Below are 552 nucleotides of genomic sequence, written 5' to 3'. Positions count from 1 at the left end.
CTTCTCTGGCGGCAACCACTCGTCTCGGACTGTGTCTCTCTCCGACAGGACTTAGCAACTTCTTGGTTATTTCTTAGTCCCGTTTCCATTCCCCCCTCCCCCAACCTTTGCCATGAACTGGACCCACAGACGCTGGGGAGGCTTTGCTTTCGGCCCCAGGGAATGGCGGCTCGCATCCTTGGGCCGTGCGGGGGAGAATCCGCCGAGGAGAAAGAAAGAGTGATAGAGAAAGAACTGCAGGAAGGAAGAAAAGGGGGACCTCCGTCCACCGCGGGCCCGGCGCGCACCAGCGCTGCGCCGACTGTGCCGGGGATGGCCCGGAGTTCGCCCTGCGCCCAAGGCTCTATCGGCGTCTGCAGCCCCGTGCGTCGGATATGCTGGGCAATCTTTAAAATCCCGAAGTAGGAGGAGACCCCGAAGGATATCAAATTGGGAATGGGGGCAGAGCAGAGAATTCTGTAAATCTTTTCAAAGAGAAACGGAGGAAGGCTGATCGAGTCTGCCTGTGCTAGCTTTTAACTGGAAGGCGTCTCTTTGGAGCATCTAATATCC

Source organism: Condylura cristata, unplaced genomic scaffold (assembly GCF_000260355.1).
Source record: "Condylura cristata isolate star-nosed mole 26May11 unplaced genomic scaffold, ConCri1.0 scaffold00036, whole genome shotgun sequence".
In the NCBI taxonomy this organism is placed as follows: Eukaryota; Metazoa; Chordata; class Mammalia; order Eulipotyphla; family Talpidae; genus Condylura; species Condylura cristata.
The sequence above is the reverse complement of the archived record's forward strand: the minus strand, read 5'-3'. Positions refer to the sequence as shown.